The sequence below is a fragment of the Phascolarctos cinereus genome, unplaced genomic scaffold (genome assembly GCF_003287225.1).
Source record: "Phascolarctos cinereus isolate Bilbo 61053 unplaced genomic scaffold, phaCin_HiC Scaffold_4;HRSCAF=312, whole genome shotgun sequence".
NCBI lineage: Eukaryota > Metazoa > Chordata > Mammalia > Diprotodontia > Phascolarctidae > Phascolarctos > Phascolarctos cinereus.
The window spans coordinates 416,935,099-416,959,672 of NW_027555847.1; the positions used below are offsets into that span (position 1 = coordinate 416,935,099).

Genomic DNA, 24,574 nt, shown 5'->3' on the forward strand with positions numbered 1-24,574 from the left:
TTAAAATTTCAACATACGCAAAAAAACCCCAACAACTTGTTTTATCTGCAGAATTTCTGATAGGTGAGAAGAGAGAAGGCTGGCCTATCTATATAGGTGTATATATACATATATATATATATATATATATATATACATATATATATATATATATATATATATATACATATATATATGTATGTATACACACATATGTGTATATGTATACGTATATATATATGTATACATATACACATATGTGTGTATACATATATATACATATACATATATATTTATATGTATGTATACACACATATGTGTATATGTATACGTATATATGTATACATATACACATATGTGTGTATACATATATATACATATACATATATATATATATTTAAAAAAACACAACAAGGAGTGATGAGAACATCAGCTGTCAGGTATAGCCTCTTCCAAGGTGATAGCTGTGCTGCAGCCACTGTCAAGTATTACAAGGACCACAAGCTAAAGCAATTTGAGAAAGAAGGACCCATGGGAAATCTAAGAAATTCTGGGCAACTGCAGACAACAAAAGGGCCCTTCTCTGTGTTGGTAGCCAGGACTTTCAGGTTCAGATTCGGATACTAGATGTCCCCTTGCTGAGGTGAAGAAGATGATGTCTGTGCTGTGAGGATGTACAATGTAGGTCACTATTCCTGGCAATTCCATAAGTACCCATGCTACATATTTACTTAATATAGGTTAGTAATAATAATAACAATAATAATGCTTGTATATAATGCTTTAAGCTTTGCAAAGCACTGAATGTATTAGCTCATTTGATCTTCATAACAAACTCATGAGGTATTAGTACTAGAAAGCATTTTGAAAGCAGAAATAATGAATCTCTTTCATGGCTTAGCTGTGGAGACTGGCAAATCACTTGGAGTCAGTCACATATACCAGATCCCCATTAGACTCCTTCATGTCTGCTGAAGTGGTAAAATGCCAGAAGAGCCCCTATAAGTAGAGTGATATAAACTAAATAAGAGGCTTGTTACCCGACGAGCCATATGCTACGATGCATGCACGCACTTTTTTTTTTCTGAGAGATGGGAGTTTTTCTAGCAGACAATCTTGCACACCAGCATGTTTCATAGATAGAGCCTGTGACTCATGAAGTCAAGTTGACCACCTCTCACCCCTGCCCCCTTTAATGTAGAGAGAGGTACAGATAACACCAGAGTAAGCGCAACAATAAATCTGTGTGAATTTTTAATATGAAAGATAGAAGAGGATACCACACGAGTTGACAAAAATAGAGCTGGTAGCTACCTAAAGGTGGCTAATTTTAAAACCAGTCCGGCTTGAGCCACAATGCATGGATAACGTGCACCAGGAAGCAATATGTCTCAGTTGGGGTAAACATTACATTATCAAAACACCTAGTTTTTTTTGTCAAAGTATGTGCTGATTTCTCTACTACTAAGTACTAATGTTAATTAGCATTTATATAATGCCTTAAAGTTTGCAAAGCTCTTTACAAATATTATCTTCTTTTATCCTCACAATAACCCTAGGGGGTAGGTACTGTTATTATTCCCATTTTACTATTGAGGAAACTGAGGCAGAGGTCAAATGACTTGCCCAGTCACTAGTAAGTGTATGAGGCTGGATTTGAACTCATGTCTTCCTGATTCCAGGTCTAGCTTTCTGTCATCTGCAGATTTCACTCCCGATGCCCAACGCTATCTGTGTGGTCTTGACCAAGTTACATAATCTCTGTAGGTAGGCCTCAGTTTCCTCATCTGTAGAAGGAAGGAGCTGGACTAGATAAAACTCTGAGGTCCTTTCCAAGTCTACATCTATTATTCCGGGATTCCTGTAATCGCCAAGTTTAAAGTCAAGAAATCCACTCTGCTTCTCCCTGCCATAGGCTACTGTGACATGTGAGCATCATTCAACGAATAGATTTACGTTGGTGCACCAATGCTCAAAGAAAATCTTTTGGGGGTGGAGCCAGGACTTACACAAAGATGCTGATTCTGCTGTGCCTCTTCAGCTGTTGGAGATGTGCTTTCCTATAGGAACTTCCTTATGAACTGGGCAAAGCAAACTTGATACTCATCTGCCAACAACCCCCAAGGCTACTGAGAACTGAAAGAAATAAGCTCTTCTCCCCTCTCTGCTTTATGGGGTGCACGGCAGTGTCCTTCTGGATGGGAAAGGAAAGTGGAATCATGCTTGTCCCTCACCATTTCTGATCACAAATGAGAATGTAAACCTTTGAATACAAGCAACATGCTTGCCCTCAGAACTCAACAATGCCTAAATTCTGCAGATGAACATTTTCTGGGAGTGAGGCTTATTTGTGTTAGACCATTTTATTTCATCTGTCCCCATCCTAGATGGCTTAGCCTGTAGTCCATTTCCTAGAAAAAATGTCAGTGGACTTGTCCTTGTAGCAAGGAAAGGGGAAATGACTATACTTAATTATCTCTTACCTCTTCAACAGCTAAACTGTCTAGCCCAGAGTCACAGGATTTTATTATAATAGTCTTCAGGACAAATCATACATAAGTACATTATTGGTTTCTTTCTGGGAATATTTTAACAGGTCTAAATTGAAATGCTTAATTAAAACTCATAATCCTTGCAGCCATTAAGGGACCATATTTTTGTTTGCTTTGTCTTTCAGGTTTAAGGTAGTGGAATTGTCTTCAATATGGACTGTACAAAAATACAGATCAGAGGATACCATCATGCATAGAGCCTGGAGAAGAGAGTAGGAAAGACAGGTGGCTCCCACCTGGGACCTCACATACACATGGGCATAACTGATGAGAGCTGCTTTTTAATATAGTTTCTAAATACACATGTGTTTAATATCAGAAAATTCTATTCTATATGACATGAACATTTTTTATTTTGCTTTAAGTCAAGCTGTATGTGTTATAGTGAAGACTCTCCCTGGTACATAATAAAAAACCCAGAGAGTATGATGTTCCAACTTTGCCTAGCACACACAAATGCCATGTCACAGCTGCAATCTTGCTTTTTTTCTTATTTCTTTCCTGGGGAAAAAAATTCTTCTGTTCGTCTAATATCAGCGGATCCTATATTACAGGTCAGGAAAATGGGAATCAACTAAGATACACAATTATTCAGATTTTAGCTTCTTTTAAGATCCATTCACCAGGTCCACAGCTGAGACATGAGTACTTGACACAGATGACTCTCCTCAAAACAGCATTTCACTGACCAGTGGCCGTGGTTTCTGGTGCAATGAGTCAGATGTTTTCCCTTCTCTTTGCTGATATAAGCCATTGTTAGGGAACATTCCTTTCTGTATTAGCGTAGATGAAAGCTTTTGAGACTAGACAGACCAAACCACATTACCCCTTGGGTTTTTAGAAAGAAAATACTCTTCATCTATGTCTATAATTATATAACTCTCCACTGAGACCCTGGGCGGATGTTTCCTGTAAGCCTAAATAGGTATGTGTTCCTTCGCTACACGTTGCCATTCCGAAATAATATCCTGAGGAGAGGGTTGTGCTCAACTTGGCCAGAACGTTCTGTCTGAGTCATTCCAGCTCCTTGCTCTACATATTTAGAGAAATTTCTACAAAATTCTCCTACAACAGAAAACTATTCATTTATATTGATAGCCTTCCTTATTATGCACACATCCAAAGCATTTAGATACCCCTCAAGATCCTCGGGTCCACTTATTTAGAGACACATGAGAGAACAGATAGTCCACATTCTAAAGCCTTGCATCTCCCCATTTAGTGTTTCCAGCTGAGAAATGTTTCTGATCAATTGAAGTCTTAGAGATGAAGAATGTTCACATCGTTATCATTATTGTTTCTATTGTTAAATAAATGATTCCTCTGGAAACTTACCATTTGGATACTACCAGCTTTTTTATCTGCAATTTTCCTCCAATAAAACCACAATTTGTAGAAATTAAACTACTGACTTTTCTTACTGGCTCAAAAAGTTTTAAGTTCCAAGAGAATGAAGCCCTGGATGCTGGAGCTATAAAGAGATTCACCTTTAAAGAAGCAAACCAAAACGTTTAGCTTTAAGGGAAACATGTCTCCTGTGCACTCTGGGATGATGTCAGAGCTATTCTTCAGCCATAGATTAAAGCTACTGTAACAAAAAGCCACACAGTAGTACTCTCTAAGAGAAAAATATCCTCTTCAGTTGCTAAGATTTGTACAAGCTGGTTTTAACTATCTTTCACAAACTTGTAAGTATTTATAGTTTGAGACTGTCTACCTGGCTCAGAGACTTCCTAGGAAATTCCAGTGCGACCACTTCTACATTTTGTTCTTCCCTAATCACTGCTTTAAATACATGTGAAATTAACCCCTTTCTTGGGAAAAAGAGTTAAGGAGACAGGACAATTGTGATTCAAGAAGGTTGACACCTCTTTTCCCCTTGAACATTATGTTTGGTAATGTCTACAAAATTGGGAAACATACCTATGTTTAATCAGTTTGGCCTTCTGCTCGATATTTAAATTTAAAAAAACTAATATAAATTTCTTTAATAAGCCTTGAAATTCAACAGGACTAGAGTCACCACAAAGCCATACCGGAATAGAAAAGTAGTGGAGATGTTTCTTCAGGGAACAGTATAAGAAAATCAACGAATAGGTTGAGAGACTAAAGAACGTTGAACCTAGTGCTAGAGACTAAGTTCTAGGCTCAATTATTTAAAAATTTCTTTTCTCTCTAAGGGAATAAAAAGCAACATATCAATATTAATTCAATAAGATAATGAACTTAAGAGAAATTAATAAGCATGACTATAACTGAGACACATAAAATCCTATAATTTATAGCTCAGAAATAAAGGGACTGGAATGACTTCCCAAAACACATAATTGAGATAAAAATTTAATATCACTACTATATTTTTAAATAACAAAGAACACTCTTTTTCTTTCCCCTAAGGAGACTTACTATTTTGAGTTCCTTTTGCAGTCAGTGGGAAGAAGGTCTGCTGCATTCGGGATTCAGGAAGACTTTAGAAATAGAGAATGCCTACCTCTATCACTATTATTGCTGTCAGAAGATAACAGTAAGATAACCTTTCTGTGTAATGTTTGGGGCATAGGAGTCCCACTGATATTAGAGTAACCAGGTCATCAGTATATTTCATGGGATGCGCCAGGACTTAAGTTATATGGAAATGCATGAAGCAAAAAATGCTATTTGTATGATAGCTAGCTAGATATCCATCTATAAAGAAATGTTTCTAAAAATAAGTATCAACACCTGACTGAATATATGTGTGTGGATATAGATATAAGATTAAGATCTATTATTACTGAAAGAGCACTCTCTACTCTCTTAAAGAGCCTAAGGGTTTTGAGCTCCTCCAGTGCTAAGGCCTGCTGTGTGGGGGATGGGGAGGGGTTATGGGGGAGGTGTTCAAGTGCGTATGTGTATACGCAGCAGAGACTAGATCTGGTAGTAGCCAGAACTAGGTCATAGTCAGTAATCTTATATTAATTACAGTTTAGCCCTAAGCCCAACCCTTTGCAAAATACTTTGATGGAAGTCCTGAAATTTAAGCCAAGGGTTGGGAACAATTTGTGTGCTCTCTCCCTGCAACAGCAAGGATCTGTGGTTCTAAAGGTCACACTGTGGTGATTCGTGGTGCCCAAAGGAGAAGATCAGGCTAGGTAACTTTCCTGATGGGCCTGCCACATGCCATTGAAGCTCAGTGACTTCTTCCTATTCTTCTTATCTGACTTAACTACAGACCGGTTAGGGCTACTGAAGAAGAGATTGCTGTTCACATACAGGCTGGGCTACATGACCCATGGGGTTCCTTCCAACTCTGAAATGCTGTGCCTGAGTCCCTGTAGAGGTCAATACTAAACAAATGGAACAACCATTCAACTTCCCCCCTCTGCCTTTCCTTTTAGCCCCACTAGGTTACATTATCTGGAAAGTCTCCTATAGCCTAGCCCCAATTTTGTGGACTTCCCCTATTAGTTTTTAATGCCCTGCTATTTCCAAGTGATGTTTAGCAGGTACAAGATGGGATTCCATTTCTTAAAATAAATAATTTCATATTGGCTATAAGAAGGAGAAGATGAAGATTATCTCTTATCTACTCTATATATCTCTTTGTATGTACCTATTTACATGCCTTTGCCATTAAGATTGTAAGCCTTCTCTTGGGCTTTGTCTACTTTCTCTTCAATGCACCTGTTGGGCACCCTTCTCCCTCCTCCTGAGGCAGGTAGGTGTTATGGTGAATAGAACATTGGGCCTGGAGCCAGGAATGCTTAAGTTCAAATCTGACCTCAGACACTTATGACCTATATGACCCTGGGCAAGTCACTTAACTTCTGTCTGCCTCAACCTCCTCACCTGTGAAATGAGTATAATGACAGCACCTACCTTGCAGGGCTGTCATGAAGATCACATGAGACATGCAATGTGCTTAGCATAGTGCCTGTCACATAGCAGGAGCTACATAAATGCTTATTTCCTTCCCTTCTTCCCTGCCTTCTAAGTGGCTTTGATGTATTATCTTCCACCATCACGAGTCTAAGCTCCTTGAGGGAAAGGCCTTTCTTGAATTTTTATTCTCAGTTCTTAGTACCATGCCTGGCACAAAGTAAGAACTTAAAAATGCTTGTTGACTTGACAATGAACACTTCTTTAGCAAACTCACATGATGACATCATATTTAGTGTTCCAAGTCAACATACATCTAGTAGTCATCACCAAGTCATCCTTCCCATGCCTCATGGGCATTATTATCAGGAAAGAGGCCTGAGACCAGAAGTCACTAATACCATTCATTATACTTAACTTTTCACCTAAACCACCAATCATTCATGACAAAAATTTATTAAACATATTCTATGTGTACTCCACAGTGCCATATGCTTCAGCAGAGAACAGGAAATTTTTAAAATCTATTTTCACGGATTAAATAGGTCCATGTTTAAATGCATTTTCATGGATGATCCAAAGGAGTGAATAATGCACAAATCATTTTATTCTTATTTGGAATACATGTTATGCTTTCTTTTAGTACTAGATCTTCTTTGCTAATTATGTTTCATTTTAGCTAATATTAAAGTAGGGCTGCGTTCTCTGAACCATGGGCAGAAATGTTCCAGGAGCTACTGGAATTAAGAATTTACTACACAAAAACTCACAGAGTAGTTAAATTGCATGTGTATAATGGCTAGATGGATCTACAATTAGAAGTGAAAAAGCTTTCATGACCTGTCCGTGTATGTTCTCATGTTTCCAAAGAGCCAAGAAATGGGTATTTTCATTCAACGATGCCAAGTATTGTGCTAGTTTCTAGGGATGAAGAAGAGAAAAAAGAAGTCCCTCCGCGCTCTCTTCAAGGAGCATATCTTATTGCTAGATTTTAAGCTTTGTGGTTACATGTTAGTTTTCATTTCTTTGCTATTAAAACAAAACAACAGATGCTGAGTGAAAAACATAAGGCAAATGCTGACCCTTTAAAAGATCAATGTTCATGTAAATGTGGCAAATGACTACAGAACGATGCTGTGTTTACTACTAGGGGCTGAGATGCCCAATATGTTTTCCAGTTTGTGCATATCCTCAAAATAGATTTTCTTATGCATCCCCAAGTAGCTGTGGTTGGATAAATTATGAATTATTTTAAATTGATTTTCAAAAGGGCTTTATATACCCATAGTGTTTTGCATGGATTTTGTTAAACTATGAAGTCCTATTACAACTATATAAAACTGTCTCTTAATAAATATGACTTTACTAAAGGGAATTTTTTTTAGTTTATATTACAATTAGTGTAGAAAGGTAGAAATATCTCAACCTGATTATCATCCTAGTACATTTAAATCAAGTAAAGAGCTTTAGGCTCATCTTTTTTAACTCTTAATCCCTCTAGCTTAAAAAAAAAAACAGCATGAAAAATTCAAGAGGACCAAGACAGATATTTTTGTCTTTAGAAATGGGTAAGTTTCCATTGATCACTTTCTGTCCTGACCATTTATCCTTTAATTTCAGAAATAGAGTAATATGAAGTGCAAGCAATAATAAAAACCTGTACTTCAACAAAAGAACCTGATGGAAGCAATTTTTTTCTTAAAACAATTTTAGGAAGCACTTTTCTCTGCTCAAGATAAAAAAGTGAGAAATAAATCCCATCAGATTTAAAATACATATGATAGAAGAAAATTACCTAAGCTTGGCCTAAATGTCTTAGAAAATTCAGGGCAGTTGAGCAGCAGGGCCCTCATGGAAACTGTTCCAAGAACTCTTATCAATCCTCCTTAAGTCAGTCAAAAAGAAGACAAAGGTGAAATGTTTGGAGAATCAATCAATTTCCTAAGAAATATTTTGGGAGCAAAATAATCAACTGATTTTAATGAAATTAAATGAGAAGATTTATTTGTATAACAACCTATGGCAAATTTTGCTTTCCTGCTTCTCAGCAGTTAACGTCTTCACATACTAGCTTTGTTGACATCTTGGCTCTCAATTTGAAATTCCAACACTTAACTAACAGCCATTTTTCTGCACTCAGGAAGCTTTGAGAGAGAATAGCTCCACTTTAAGGCTAAAGGTCTACATCATTAAGTCTGAATGATGTTCACTACTGCTAAAATGGAGTACATTATAGGGATGATTTGAGCTGGTCGAGGATGAGAAAGCCAAACTGCTTTCTGGATACTATGTCAGTTCCTCAGTGCAGATTAATTCTTTGATCTAAATTAAATTCCCTGAAGACCATACACATTTACATCCTAATATGAGTGGTACTAAAATCATATTGAATGGTGCTTGGATTCTCCTCTTCTTGATCCCTCCACCCCTGCCATTCTATGGATAGCTCAGATAATCAAGGTTGGCTATTGTTTTGCATTGTATTGTACTGAAGTAAGAAAGCTTACCTCTCATAACGACTATTTGTGTGGTCTTGAACAAGTCACCTGCCATACCTGGGTCTCAATTTTCTGGTCTATAAAATCAAGGGGCTGTTCTAGATGCCCTTTGATGTACCACAAAAACACATCAGGGAGGTGTTTAAGGGTCATTGTCTAGAAAATATTCTTCCTCTGTCGTTGTCAATAAAAAACATCTTTCCACTGCTAAATACCCCCAGTACTCTGTCCTGGGTCCTCTTTTCTCCCCTTTCTCTGGTGATCTCATTATCACCCAAAGGTTCAGTTATAATTTCTAATTAGATGACTCCCAAATCTCCATATCCCGCTCTCGTCTCTCTCCTAAACTCCAGTTCAACACCTGCTTACTGGACATCTCCATCTGGATGCTACACAGATATTCAAGCACAACAGGTACAAAATAGACTTCATTCTCTTCCATTACTGGTGCAGGAACTCACCAGAATTGATGACCCCCATCTTCTTTCCTGAGTCATAAGTCTATAGCTTCCTTCACTTCTTTAGTAATAGATACTAAGGGACCTTGAGGGTGCTATAGGAAGTTGCATGTGCCAGGCAGCTCAAACCACCACCATTGCATTAACTACCCTTCGTTCAGATCTTAATACCAAACTTTTCTCTGTCATTCAAAGTCCTGTACGTTTTCACTCCAACATGTCCAAACTGACTTTATAAGACTTCCTCCTAAACTTCTATGCTGCAGCCAAACTCTCCTATGACTAATGCTTGTGTACAATATTCCATCTTTCACCTCTGTAGGTGAGAGTGCCCCTTCTCTACCCCCACATGAAAATTACATTGCATGGTTTTTTTTTTAAATTTTCTTCTCTGTGTAAAAGCTTCCCATCTTGCTCCCTGGCATAATATAACTTCCTTAACAATAGAGCCTATTTTGTTTTTATCTTTATATCTCCAATATCTAACCTAGTGCCTGGTAACGTTTAGACACTTAATATACTCTTGGCTGATTAAGATTATCAAACCAATCTCCCTCTGTATTCTTGTTCGATTTCTGTGAAACTCTGAAAACATAGGTTAACCTCAGTTGCAAACATACATCTCATGTACCATGGCCAATCACTTCTATTTTCTCTCTCTTCAAATGTTTTGCTTATATCAGGACCAGAGAATGCAAGCACCATAAGGGCTATTGGACCTTTATCTCTGTATCTCCAATGTACAATACCTTGCACACAGTAAGCATTTAACAAATGTTTGTTTAATTGAACTGAATTCCTTCAGTTTTTCAAATCTACTCTACAAGGTCATGCAAAGTTTTATTCTCAGGGCTTATTTCCTTCTACCTTTATCTTCACCGTCCATAATTATTTAGACTTTTCATCTTAGCCAAATGAACTGAATGTCCGATCAATTTAAGCTATATTAACAGAGCATAAAGTGGAGAGCAGACAAGCAATGGCATAAACATATTACTGAGGGAGAACAAAGGTCCAGGAAGGACGGCTTTTTTTACGGACTTCTGGGAAATCTCACTCTGACACAGGAGTCGAGAGCAGATTTTGCTGCTGTTATTTTTTTCCCAGGTGCTGCTGCTTTGAAAACTGAAGGAATGTAACAAAAACTCGACTAAGGTCATAGTGAGAAAGATCAGAAAGTTCCTAATGAACTGGTCACCTTGCTTATAGTAACGGCCAGCTGCTGAGACTAACTTATTTCATGAGCCCCAGGTAATACTACTATGAGCTTACAAATGATATAATACAGCCATAAAAAGACCTCATAAAGACATGACATCTATTTCACTGTCTAGATTTAATTAATTCAAACATATCATTACTTTTGAGATGGTAATGATTATTGATCTAGTCATACATGAATTTCTAAGATGGCTGAACAAAGTCAGAGGACAATGTGTCTATGAAACAAAGTGAAACTGGGTCCTTAGAGGCAGCTAGATAGAGCAGTTAATAGAATGGTGAGCCTGAAGGCAGGAAGATCAGAGTTCAAAACCAACTATGTGACTCTGGGAAAGATACTTAACTTCTGCCTCAGTTTCCTCAACTATAAAATGAGGATAATAATAGCACCTAACACCCAGGGGCTGTTGTGAGGACCAAATGAGATAATATTTGTAAAGCACTTGGTACACTGCCAGACACATAGTAGGTACTTGAAAAATACTTGTTTCCTGCCTTTTTTCCTTCCAGCATAGAGAGATTTAACCTAGGCTTCTTCAAGATGCTTCTTTATCTAGTTAGGCTAAATCATCATAGACTTTAATACTAGAACATTTCTTGTTCTTTTGGATATCAGTGCTCAGAGTTTGAAAGATTACCTTCAACATGATAAACACATTATTGTCAAATTTCATTCAAGAACATCGTCTTTGTATATCTTTCTCATTTAGTTATTTGAGATATTCTTAACACAGATTAGGCCTCCAAATATGTGTATTTCTGTGTGAGGGGGGAGAAAAGTGTTCCAGCATGAGCAAGTTACAAGGTCTTAAAGATTTTAAAAAATATGTGAACCATAGATTGTGGCTTATAAAAGTAATTATATATTGAAGACTCTGGTTCAGTGTGGTACTGCAATCAAGATAATAAAAAAATTAAAAAAGAGAACCCTTGGCTTACAGTAAGAAGGACCCTGAAAATAAATCAGGTGTAGCATCTTTTGCTCCTTCTTCTGAGCAGGTATAGATACTCTCTACCTCCTAGTGACTGTAATGACATTTTTCATTGACTGCAGAACTGGAATTCTGAGGCTATGCCAAAGAGGCAATTCCTACTCTTCAGATTTCTTGTTCCTGCTGGTCTAAAGGTATAAAGATCAGTCCTGACCTCTGAGGGAGGATCCCTCCAGCACATGACCATACAGTCTCCTAGGCCAGTCTGTGACTCTTGTTTGCATGTTCTTTCCCTTAGCAGGACACTGTGAGTCTCAAAAGGCATCTGGCATCTTCCTGCATCCTGGGCAAACAGCCACTGGAGCAGATTTAGTGGCAATGGCAACAGTGGTAGTGGCAGACTCACCAAGACAAACAGAGTTGCCCACAAAGAAACCACCAGCAAAATAAAAGAGCCAGCCTTGGCATTCATCAGGCCATATTTAATAGAAGTGATATAGAAGACAGCAAATGAGCAGCCCTGGTGTAAAATATCCAAAGGAGACATATTAACCTGCTAATTGATTATGATCATTCTATGATTTATTATTGCTTAGCATTCCTTTTCCATGTCAGAATAAACCTTCCTGCTCCATACTTGATTCATTTTTACATTCTGGGTAGCTTTTTACTTTCCCCACAAGCAGCCAGATGAGGAGGACCCCTTAAACAAGAGCCCCAAGTTGAGTCAGAAATCTTAGGTGGAGATGAATTGGAACACTGCAGAGCCTAGTTCCTCTACGGAGGAGACAGGCAACCCCAGTGCAAGGAACCCAAGGCAAATGGAGAAGGTAGGTAAATGACATGGATTGGAGGAAGAAGTTACCAGCCCTTCTGGCCTCAGCCTAGCAGTGCTTGGCTAGCCAGTTTTCTAGACAAAGTATTCTATCCTTGTATAGAACTATGGTATGTCTGTATGTGGAATACTGTGTGCAACTGTGGTCACTGTATATTCAGGAAGCTATCAGAAAAATAGAGAAGGGTAACTAAAATGGTCAAGAGGACAGCAACTGCTGTATAAAGATGAACAAAAAAAAAAGATTATAGCTGTTCAGTCTCAAAAAAAAGTCTGAGAGAGGATATGATCAAAGTCCATACAATTTTGAAGGCTGGAGATAAAGTGAAGAAGTCTAGGCTCACTAAAGAGGATACTAACAAGGAGACTCTCCTTAAAGCTTAAATAAAGTCGGTTTAAGACAAATAAAAATGATCAAGTTGTAAATGCAGAGAATTCGTTATTCCCAAGAGTTTTCGTGGAGTCATAGAAATGTGGTGCTAGAAGAAGAGATCATTTATTCCAACCCCATCTTTTTATAGACAAGGAACTCAGGCACAAAGCACAAAATGACTTGCACAAGTTCACACTTCTAGTAAGTGATGGATCAGGAAATAAAACTCATGTCCGCTAACTTTCAGTCTCATATACCACATGGCATAGACTGAAATATACATATGTAAAGAAAAAGTTGAGATAAAGTCAAAGAAGATAAAGCCAAAAGAGATTTCCAAGGGAAATCAAAATGTTTGTGGGGTTATCAAAAGCAAATCAAGAGAGCATGGAAGGAATTACCATTTATATTTATGGATAGAGTAAGAAGTCATGACCAAATAAGAGATAGGGAGGTTCACAGGAGGTAACATGGGCCCTTTTGATTAAATAAAATTTTACAAGTTTTTTCCCACAAAAAAACTCAATTCAACTAAAAATTAGAAGAGAAACAGAAAAAAAGGAAAATCTTCTCAGCTAGTTTCTCTGATATATGTTTCATTTCTAAAATACACAGAGAACTGAGTCAAATGTACAGGATTAAGAGCCATTGCCTAGCTGATAAGTGGTCAACAGATATGAATAGGCAGTCTTCAGAGAAAAAAAAAAACCTAAGTTATAAATATCCATATAAGAAAATGCTCCAAATCAGAGATGCCAAACTCATGGCCCAAGTGCAACCTGAACCAGATTAAAATATAATTGGGGAATATGTTTAAAAACAAATAAAATACAATAGCACTTAAATAATGTTAATACGTGGTTTTAAAGAAATGTAAATTAAAACAATTCTGAAGTACCACTCCACACTAATTAGATTGCCTAAATTGACAAAAAAAAAAAAGGAAAATGACAAATGCTGGAGAGGCTGTGGGAAGACAGGTACACTACTGCACTGTTGGTAGAGCTGTTAACTGGGCCAACCATTCTGGAAAATAATATAGAACTACACCCAAAAAACTATTCAACTGTGCACACTCTTTGACCCAGCAATACCATTATTAGGTATCTGCCTCAAAGAAAAAAGGAAAAGAAATCCATACTTAAAAAATATTTATAGCAACTCTTTTTATGGTAGCAAAGAATTGGAAACTAAGGAGATACCTATCAATTGGGGAAGAGTTAAACAAGTTATGTTATGTGAATATGATGGAGATGGTTTCAGAAAAACCTGGGAAAACTTGTATAAACTAATGTATAGTGAAGTGAACCAAGCAAAGAGAATCATTTATACAATAAGAATAATATTATAAGGACAAACTACTTTGAAAGACTTAGGAACTCTGATCGACACAATCACTAACCACAATTCTTTTTTTGTTTGTTTTTGTTTTTCAGGCAATTGGGGTTAAGTGACTTGCCCAGGGTCACACAGCTAGTAAGTGTCAAGTGTTTGGCCTGAGGCTGTATTTGAACTTCAGGGTCGGTGCTTTATCCACTGTGCCACCTAGCTGCCCCTACTAACCACAATTCTAAAGGACTCATGATGAAACATGCTATCCCCTCCAGAGAGAGAAGTGATGGACTCAGAGTGCTCACTGAAACACATGTTGTTCTCTTGTGCTGCCATTTTAAATCCAGTTCCATACAACATGCCACTGCTGCGATTCCCTCTCCATGCCACCTGCCCCTGGCCGACTACTCTACTACCATGGAGAGTGTACATGGAGTACAGCAACATGGAGGAGTTCACTGATGGCTCCAAAATCAACAAGAGCAAGAACCATCAGGATGACAATAAAATGTCTAGTAGAGGGCTAAGCTAGGATATGAGCAAGAAAGATCTGACTGAGCACCTGTCTCATTTTGGAGAGGTTGTAGATGGCACAATTAAAACAGATCTGGTCATTGGAAGACCAAGGGGATCTGGATTTGTGCTTTTCAAAGATGTTGCCAATGTCGATGAGGTCCTGGAACTCAAAGAACACAAACTGAATGGCAAGATGATGGACCCCCAAAGGGCTAATGCTTTAAAAGGAAAAGAGCCCCACAAAAAGTATTTGTAGGTGAATTGAACCCAAATATATATGAAGAACAAATCAAAGAATACTTTGGAGCTTTTGGAGAGACTGAGAATAGTGAACTTCCTGTGGACACCAATAACAAATGAAAGAAAAGGATTCCGTTATATCACATACACAGATGAAGAACAAATAAAGAATTTATTAGAAAACAGCTATCATCATATTGGTTCTGGGAAGTATGAAATCAAAGCTGCATAGCCCCAAAAGGCATACAGGCAGCAATAGCAACAACCTAAAGGAGGGAAGGGCGCTGTGGCTAGTGGCCAAGTGGGGACTAGGGGTCATGGTGGAGGTAAGCAAAGCGCATATGACAAAGCATCCCAAGCAGGGGCCAATCACCAAACAGTCACCAGCCATATTAAAGGAGAACATGGAGAAATAGATGCAAACACTACAGCAACTTGCCTTGCAGAATGACAACACTGAACAGAGAGTGGTCTTCTATTGATTTGAGACGACTATTTTGTAAAAGACTTTTAATGTACATGACACAACTGTGTCCAATTGTATATGGAAGCCAGTTTAGTTTTTTAGTTTGTTTTTATTTTGTCTTTTGCCATCTGTTAGAACAAATGTGGATTTGGATCTATACAAATTTTATTTGTAAAATTTCATGTTAAATAATTCTCAAAAATAAATTACTTTAATTTTTTTTTCTGTTTCAGGCACTAAATATCTATGTAAAGACAATTTTAAATAAGTAATGACTGAGGTACAGTTTATTTTCTAGAGAGTCATGGACAGTGGGGAGAAGCAGTGGTGCTTTATAAATTACAAGCAGTAAACTTTGCTTCAGTTGCCTAATTCCTTAGACAAGAATTCCCTATGCCAGGGATTCTTGTCCCTGTTTAAAATCACCACAGATTATACTATGCAATTGAATAATATTTGTCTCCCATGTGCATTCTTTGGATCTTTGTGAAGAGACGTTAATCAGCATGTTGTGACTAGCTTAAACTGTCTCTATCAGGCCACAGACACCTTGACTTCTATTTTTAAAAGAATCACTATTATATTAAACTACATAAAAATAAGACATAGTTAATAACTGCTTTTATTAGTTGACAAAATGGTTTGAGCCTATTTATCAAAAAAATCTATTATGATTACTTGACATTTGCATTGAATAACTGTAACTCAAATTGTATATTTCTACATCCATTGAAACTGGATTAAAGATTTTCACTATGGAACTGTAAGTAAATTAATTTTATTCCAAAATAGTGTATTATGTCACTGACACTGCCAAATCAAAAATAACTATTTCCTGTCGGAATACTTAGTTGGAAAGCTTTAGTACCATTATGGCTTTTGTTATGAAAGTTTTTAGGAAAGGGCATTAAAGCAAATCTCATTAACTCATGGAGAGTTTTGTACTCTAAATAAAGGTTATTTTTCCATTAAAAAAGAAAACATCTTTTTCTTCTTTTTCTTCTTTTTCTTCTTCTTCTTCTTCTTCTTTCTTCTTCTTCTTCTTCTTCTTCTTTTCTTCTTCTTCTTTTTCTTCTTCTTTTCTTCTTCTTCTTTTCTTCTTCTTCTTCTTCTTCTTCTTCTTCTTCTTCTTCTTCTTCTTCTTCTTCTACTTCTTCTTCCATGGCTAATATAGGAATCTGTTTTGCTGTACATATTCGTAAAGGGACTTGTTTTTCCTGTTTTCTCAATAGGAGGGTAGAAAGGAGAGAATTTGGAATTGAAAATAAAACAAAATTGAATTTGGAAAAAATAAAAGAACAGCTAACAACTTTTAAAAGAAGATGTTTGTAGGTTCCTAACCTTTGAGGGAGATTTCAAGGACAACTATACATTTCCACAATTTATCTTTGTTGAACCACGAGGCAAGTCATATGTTCATAGATAAAGTGATTTCACACTAAAATGAGTAAATGATTTTTAGAAATTCTTAAAGAAAACCATCAAAGTAATATTACATGAATCACTAATAGGATACATTTTAAAGCTACCATTTTTTCAAAATTTTAATTCAAGATATTTGATTTTATAGCAACAATTATTCTTCCTCAATGTCTCAGAGGGAATCAAAGCATTTTCCAGACGTTAATTATGACACTAATTAGGGAAGGAGCAAACAGTGTTTATTCATTTCATAGTTGTTGCTCCTGAATCAACATGCCATTTTATTCATTGGCTGCAAAAAGAACTAGATGAATTTAAAACTGTAGGCAAAGCAGTTCCCTAATCAGTATTTGTATCTGTATCTGTATACACACATATGTATATATACTTTATATGTAGAGTGTATATATGTGGGTGTGTGTATACATGTGTTGTAACCACCATTGCATCAAACAAATGCTGAAACAATATTATAAACATGTGACTAATCTCTTAACTGCCAAATTCAGTAGCCTATGTTAGTCCTCAGGCTATTTGCCCTCTCAGCAGCTTTTGAAACAGCTAACCTCCTCCTCTTGGATCCTCTCTCTGCTGTTGCCCCTCTCCTGGTTCACTTCTTCCATGAAATCCCACTATCTATTGACTTCTCTCCTCTCCTTCTGCTTGCCCTGACATAATCCTACTCTTCATTCTCACCCTGATCTCTAGTCCTTTGACCCTTCAATTCTCTCCCAGGAGATCTCCCCTGCATTAGGCACCCCCTCCTCTTCTCCCCATCCTGACTCCTCGGTGAACCAATTCAACTCTACACTGTCCTCTCTCGAATCCCTAGCCCCTTTATCATACTGCTGGTTATGTCCAGCCATTGGATAACTTAGCCTTAGCATTGAATAACTACCACAATCCATCATCTTTGCACCAGCACACCTGATGCTGAATAAAAGTGGAGAAAATCACCTAACCATTCTGACTGGATTCACTACTCTGTGTGTGTGTGTGTGTGTGTGTGTGTGTGTGTGTGTGTGTGTGTGTGTGTGTAGGGATATATACGTAAATCCCTATCCCACTCTCCACAGTGAATTGTCCAAACCTTTCCATAACTCTTCAAATCTCCCATGGCTCTCCTTCCCCCCACTGTCTCAGCTGACAACCTTGTGTCATATTTTATGGAAAAAATTGAGGACCATTCACTGTGAATTCCCTCTTCTCCCCTCTTCCTCATCTCCTATCACTCAAGTGCCTTCAGATATGGTTTTCCTCCTTCACCCCTGTTTAACATAAAGAAGTGGCCTTACTCTTAACCCCTCTACTTGTTCAAGTGATACCATTCCACTCCATCTTCTCCACAGACTGCCCACTCCGTTTCACTTATTTTTATTCTGTCCCTCTCTACTGGCTCATTTGCCTACTACCTACATGCCCCTGTGTCCCCTCACTTAATCCTTCCATCCCTGCTAAGTATCATCCAATTTCTTTTCTGCCCTTTCTAGCTAAACTCCTTGAGAAGATTGTCTACCATAAAGTGCCTCCACTTCTTTCCTCTCACTCTCTTCTTAACTTCTTACATGCTGGCTTCCAACCTTATCTCTACACTAAACTGCTCTCTCCAAAGGTCCTAATGATCTCTTAATTTCCAAATCCAATGACCTTTTCTTAAACTTCATTCCCTTGATACTGATGATCATTCTCTCATCTCTCTAGGTTTAGGGACACCATTTTCTCTTGGCTGTCAGCCCACCAATATGTCTTCTCCTCCGTTTCATTTGCTGACTTCCATAGCATCATGCCCTCTAACCACAGGTGTCCCTCATAGTTTTATCTGGAGTCCTCCTCTCTTCTCCTCCTATACTACTTCACTTGATGATCTCATCAGCTTCCATGGACTAATTATCACCTTTATGCTGATGATTCTCAAATCAGCCTTCCCTGCCCTAACCTCTGCTGACCTCCAATCTCTTACCTCCACTTGCCTTTCAGATATCTCAAAGTAGATGTCCAGTACACATCTTAAACACAATATTTCCAAAACCAAACTCATTATCTTTGCCCCTAAGTCCTCCCCACCTCTTATCTTCCTTATTCATTGTAGAGGGCAACACTATCCTCTCAGTTCCTCAAGCTTGCAACCTAGGAATCACCTGGGATTCGTCACTATTTCTCAATATCCATATCCAATCTGTTGCCAAGACCCACTGATTTCACCTTTACAACATCTCTCAAAAATGCCCCCTTCTATCCTCTGACCCCGTTATCACTCAGGTGCAGGCCTTCATCACCTCACTCCTTGATGACTGCAAAGTCTTGCTGGTGGGTCTGCCTGATTCAGGTCTCTCCCCACTCCAATCCAGTCTCCATTTAGACACTCAAGTGGTTTTGCTAAAACACTGGTCTGATCACGTCACTCCCTTACTCAATAAACTACAGTGGCTTCCTATCTCCTCCAGGGTTGTAAAAACAAAATGCTCTGTGCAGCCTTCTGCCTGTTGTAACCTAGCCCCTTCCTACTTTCCAGTCTTCTTACATCTTGGTTCCAAACACATACTCTTCATTCTAGTGACACTGGCTTCCTGGCTGTTCCACAAACAAATGGCTGGAATGTTTTCCCTACTCCACTCAGACTACTGACCTCCCTGGCTACCTGTAAGTCCCAAATAAAATCACACCTACTACACAAAATCTTCCCTAACCTCTCTTAACTCCAGTGCTTTCCATTTTTTAATTATTTCCCATTTATCCTGTCTATTGCTTGCTTTGTATATATTTGTTTGTATGTTTTCTTTCCCATTACATTATAAGCCCCTTGAGGACAGGGACTGTCTTTTACCTCTTTTTGTATCTTCAGCTGTTAGCACAGTACCTGGCACATAGTAGGCATCTAATGAATGTTTATTTAATTGAACTGAAGTTAATTGTCTTCAAGCTCCACCTCGGTCTATTGATAGTCCATCATCAATTCAATGTCCTGCTGTCCTCTAAGCATTGGTATCCTCCAAGGCTCTGTTTTAGGGCCTCTTGTCTTGCTATGCTACCCCACTTTGATGTTCTCATCTACTCCCATTAGTTCAATTAATATTTCTGTATAGATGGCTCCAAAATCTATGTATCCAGCCCTAATTTCTCTCATGAACCCCTATTCTGCCAACTTGATATATCCATCTGAATGTTCCACTGAGACATCTCAAGCTATATATGTTCCTGAGAGAATTTCCTTTTCCAAAGTTCTCTATTTCTGTGGATGGTAGCAACATCTTTTCAGCTACCCAGGTTTTCCACCTTTCCACTTTTCCCCTACCCTGAACTCCCACAACCAACTGGGAGCCAAGTCTCCCACAGCACAACTTCTCTCTCATCTATCACTTTCTTTCCACTAGCTTCAAAATCTCATGACCTCTTATCTTGACAACTTTTAATAGCCTCAGAATTGGTCTCCCAGCTACCTGCTTCTCCCATCTGTCTTGCGCATAGCTGACACTATGATTTTCTAAGGCCTAGGTCATTTTTTTAAAGTACCAACATACATATCTATACCTCCAGCTAAAAATCTTCAGTGACTCTCTTCAGTGCTACAGATTCCTCAGCCTGGCATTTAGAGATCTACACAATCTGGCTCCAACCAGCTTTTCTAGACTTATGTTATATTATTCCCCTTTGTGGAGTCCATGTTCCTGCCAAATTGGCAGGCAATTGTTCCCCAACTACATTCTACCAATTCCCATCTCTGTGCCCCGTGCTCAGGATACAGACACTTTTTAACCTAAGCCTCTAAGAATTATGAGTTTCTTTCAAGGCTCAGATCAGATGAACCAGGAACCCTTCCTGATTGTCCCAATTGTTCACGTCCTCTCCCTCCTCAAATTACTTTGTATTTACTTAGCTGTGTCCATGGTACGTCCCTCCTCTTTACCTCTCCCCACTTATCTCCCATAGAATGGAATCTCTTTGAGAGCAAGGATTATTTTTCATTTCACACAGTGCCCTTGTACATAGTAGGTATTTAATAATGCTTGTTGAATTTATGGAATTGAATAGTATTACAAATGTATTCCTCCTGTAGCAAAATGCTTTGCTATTTAAATCATGTCTAATGGTAGTTTCTTCTGCAGCCTATGACAAATTGGATGTTACAAACCAAACCTTGGGCTGAAAGTGTTACCATACCTCCAAGCCTGTATTTTCACTTCAATTTATTCCTCAGCTTGCTAATCTTCATTTGTACACAGTACAAATCTTCTTAAAAGGAATCCAACACAAGAAGTTTGGGTTATTACTTCTTTCCAAATTACTGCCACTGGGTTGCAATGTTTGCAGTGATTTAAATCTTTTATATAGTTTTTATATAGTTTTCTTTGTGCATGACCACAGTCTGAATGCCACCTATTTAAATATTAAAAAGAGCCTCCAAAATATAATATAAAATTATATTTCTTTGCATTTCCATTATTCTAGCGGTGAAGTACAGTTGATAAAGTAGTAAGTTATAGAAATAGCTCAGAGATTGAATTTGAACCTAATCCATAGAAGTATCACAAGAAATGTTAGTAACAGAAAAAGGCCATCTGCTGAACAGGCCTGCTGCCTTTTATGGATTATCCCTCCTTGCAATTACTCTCTAACCTTGAATACCCTTCTCCAGAAACTGTTGAGCTCATTCTTACTTTAATCGTTTCTCTTGGAACACAGAGTTCCATTGGCATTTAGAAAATGCAAACCCATTTATAGGAACCAAATAACATAGTTTATTGAGCCATTTATCCATTTATCAATCTATCCACCTACCTATTTCAATCGCATAACATCTAGACCCTTGACACTTCTGCCAACAAATTAATATCAAGAGAAAGTCAAACAATGGAAAAGGTGAACAGGCACATCATTAAATTTTTAACAAAGTCCTCAACAATCTGAATATGTTCATTCTGAAAAACACTCTGAAAACCAAATTCCAATTTAAGTAGCTAGCTTTTTTTTTAGAAATTAAATTGCTTATTAAATATTTTGCTCTAAAGATTGATAACTCATTTATGATACTATGTTTCAAACAGTATCTTTCATATATATGTATAGAATCAGAACCACAAAGGAAGCCTTTAAGAGGCCAACTAGTGCCCTTTCTTGGCCCTTTAGATGGAACTTCATTCAATTTCCCATACCCATCTAAACAGATAGCATAGCACTCCATTTTCCTCCAAGACCTCCCAAGAATCAGAAGGCTTAACTTCACTATGTAACTTCTGTGATAAACAGAAAGTTTTGACTTATAGATGACCTAAATCCCTCATGCTGAAGTTGAAGCTCATTTGTACTTGTCTGCTACTCAGTAAAAATGGAAAATAACTTGTCAGCCAACTTCTATATTCACTTTGGGGATATTACTAGAATATTAAAAAGCAACTGACTTCAGGAGAAGTTTTCTTAGTTTCACAACTTTCAAAAGATTATTTCATGTGATATAATTAGGGTGGCTAGGTGGCAGAGTGAATAGAGCACTGGTTCAGAAGGACCTGAGTTCAAATGTGACCTCAGACACTTAGTAGCTATGTGACGCTTAGGCAAATCACTTAACCCTATTTGCCTGAGTTCTCATCTGTAAAAAGAGCTGATGGAAATGGCACACTACTCCAGTATCTTTTCCACGAAAACCCCAAATGGAGGTCATGGAGAGTCAGACATGACTGAAACAACTCAACAACAAATATAATAAATGACAATAATCATTAGCTATTTTAACAAAATATTTTATAAATAACATTTTGTGGGAATGTATGTGAGACTTAAAGTTTGTTTCAATTTTTTACCATTTTTTTCTCTGAATAACTCCAGTTTAACCTTTCCCTGGACAAATAATACTTTCCTAGCTCTTGTCTTTGTGACTCTCCTTGGAAGCCTCTCCCACTTCTCCATATTCCTTTAAGATTCGGAACCCAGGGCAGATTAAAATGAGCATATGGAGAGACACTAAATACAATCTAATCCTCTCCACATTCAACACTTGTTTATTGATCAGAAGCACACTTGCTTTGGCATTAATACCAAATTACACGATTGACTCAGTTAAGGTTGGCAGCCACATATTTCACTCAATTCACTCAAGGGCATCTTATGTGTACTAAGCCATATGTCAGAGAAGCAGACAGACTTCTTCAGTACTTAATAAATGCTTATTGATTGACTGGCATGGCCAGAATCATAAGATAGAAAGGATCTGTAGCAAGTGCTTCAGCATCTTAGTGGAGTCCTGGCAGCCTCCAATGGCTTAATGATGATGCATTCACTTCCCCTCTAAGAAGGAGCATCATGACACCTGCAACACCAACCAACATCCCCTCCAAACAGGAAACCACTCACTACAGCCTCTTACTCAGAAGAGGACACTGTGGTTTTTGTTGCTGGATGTTCTGAAGGACTGGAAACAGAAGCTTGTGTAAAGAACAGACTTCCATTCAAAGGCTTTCTTATTAAGGGGATTTTTCACTCTAAGCAAATTAATTCACTTTGATAATATAAACAGTTTGGGAGCACTCATATTTAAATTGATTTGAAATGTTAGATGTAATGGATGTCATTCACTATAGAGAAACAGTATGGCCTAGTGGCTAGAGTACTGACTTAAGGGTCAGGAAGACCTGGGTTCAAATCCTGCCTCCAAAACGTACTAGAAAGTACACTAGACCATGGACAAGGGACTTAGCCTCTCTGTACCCCAGCTTCCTCATATGTAAAATAAAGGGGTTAGGCCAGATTACCACTAACAGTGCCTTCGAGCTCTATACCTATGATCCTATGAACTTACATTATAGACACTTAATAGCTATGTGACCCCAGGCAAGTCACTTAACCTCTGTTTGCCTCAGTTTCCTCATCTGTAAAACGAGAATAATAATAACCTACCTCCCAGGTTGTTGTGAAGACAAAATGAGATAATAATTGTAAAGTGCTTAGCAAAGTGCCTGGCACATAGTAATCAGCACCACATAAATGTTAGTTGCTATTATTAATTATTAATTTAGTAATATTGGCTTATAAGTACAGTGAGGTCAGCAATCTTGCCTCATTTATTCTTTAATCTCCCATAGTACTTAGCATGGTGTCTTGCACATATATTAGATGTATAATAACTGTTAAATAAATGAATAGTCTTAAATAGACTTCCAAGAGGCTCACACTCTTTCGAATTAGTTTACATGAATTTATGAGGTTGCTAAGTAAAATAAGTAATATTTTTAAGTGAATTCTTTCATGTTATTTAGTAGGTTAGGAATGGTTTAGTGATGATATATGAACCTGCTTATCAAAAGACATTGGAAAGCACTACTAATATACAAAAATACTGAATTAATAAAAATGTTCATTCCCAAAAGATTCTTCAAGAAAAAGAGAATAATTGCTTACATTATTACCTAGCAACCATGCTTTCAAAAAATTATTAAACACTTTACAAAGTATAAAACTTCTTATTACTTTATATAACTTATAACAATTTGTTATTATGTTTTAAAGTTCAGAATCATTAAAATACTTGATTGAGTTGTTAGGACAACCAGTAATTTTCATCATTTATTATATCACAAGAAATAATATTTTGAAAATTGTGAAATGTGAAAAAGCCTTCTGACTCAAGAAAATTAATTGTTTTTCAGTATTCTAATAGTATTCAGAAACTGGATAAGATTCTTATTTTGGGGTTTGGGGAAAGAAAAAAATAATTAACTTGTTACATTTTCTCATCAATAGCAACAGGCAATAACTCTTTAAAATACTTGCGTTGAAGAACAGGACTAACCCCTCCTTTAATAAAACGATTCTATAAACTGTCCAATCACTTCAGTCTTCTCCACTAAAAACAAAGTGCAGTAATTCATGCAAAAGGTAACTGAACTGTTCAGCTGTCCAGT

At 37.5% G+C, this 24,574-nt stretch overlaps 1 pseudogene; it reads left to right on the top strand.

The window, feature by feature from the left end:
• The first annotated feature begins 399 nt into the window (after positions 1 to 399).
• LOC110223252 (heterogeneous nuclear ribonucleoprotein D-like pseudogene) lies at positions 400 to 15,245 on the top strand (annotated as a pseudogene).
• The last annotated feature ends 9,329 nt before the right edge of the window (positions 15,246 to 24,574 follow it).